This window comes from Sinocyclocheilus anshuiensis, unplaced genomic scaffold (genome assembly GCF_001515605.1).
Source record: "Sinocyclocheilus anshuiensis isolate Anshui unplaced genomic scaffold, SAMN03320099.WGS_v1.1 scaffold861, whole genome shotgun sequence".
Taxonomy (NCBI): Eukaryota; Metazoa; Chordata; class Actinopteri; order Cypriniformes; family Cyprinidae; genus Sinocyclocheilus; species Sinocyclocheilus anshuiensis.
In genome coordinates, this window is record NW_015554217.1 from 581,046 (window position 1) to 581,842 (window position 797).

Below are 797 nucleotides of genomic sequence, written 5' to 3' on the forward strand. Positions count from 1 at the left end.
CAGCTTCAGCAGGGCTGTATAAAATGTGTGCGTTTGATGTCTAACATCTGGCTCGTATCTTCGCGTTTGTATAAACTCTATCTGTGTATTTTAAAGATAAGGCTCGGGGAGGTCGTGGTGGTCCTGCCAAGGCGAGAGTTTAGTGGGCGGACAGGACTGGTCACGTGATCCTCTCATCAAGTTCCCACGCAAAAAACTTCTCACACATCCACGGTGCTCACGGCCGTGCGTGGACTCGCAACACAGTCCTACGGTTCCAGAGAGAAGAAACTCGGATGCGTCTGATGTGCTGTTGTTAGTTATCCTGGCTGAAGCTGAATTATTTTGTTAGTTATTGTGTTTCCCGCTGCAATTCTGGGATTAAATTTAAACTGAGACCAAGAAAGGTGAGTAGCCTATATATTCCTTTATGTAATCAATGGACTTGTTTAGATGGATGAACGCAACATTTTTGATAAAGTGCTACTGCAAAGCAAGAACTGCGCGACTTTTCCAATTATAAGTGATCTTTAAATGCATTAAAAATAAGTCAAAATAAATAGGCCTATGTTCGATTTTAAAGAATTCTAATCTTTATGGATGTGAAGTTAGTTCTCATCTTAAATTTCATATTGAGTTATATAATGCAGCAGCTACACAATATTAACGTAGTGCATCAATACCTTTTGAACTGCCTACCTAGACAGCATTTCGGGGCATGTTTGCGCAGTTCTGTTGCAAACCTATTCGGATCGCGGATTCAGGACGCGATTTTTTTCTTCTTCTTTCTTTTTTTTTTTTTTTTTTTTTTTTTTTTT

The 797-nt window shown here is 39.6% G+C and overlaps 1 protein-coding gene across 1 annotated transcript in view; it reads left to right on the plus strand.

Annotated features, from left to right (window-relative positions):
* Positions 1-219: 219 nt before the first annotated feature.
* Positions 220-797, plus strand: part of LOC107671122 (gamma-adducin-like) — a 12,335-nt gene continuing 11,757 nt past the window's right edge. Inside the window, exon 1 of the mRNA XM_016463970.1 lies at positions 220-386. The gene's annotated coding sequence lies outside the window, so the exon portion shown is untranslated. The remainder of the gene's footprint in view (positions 387-797) is intronic.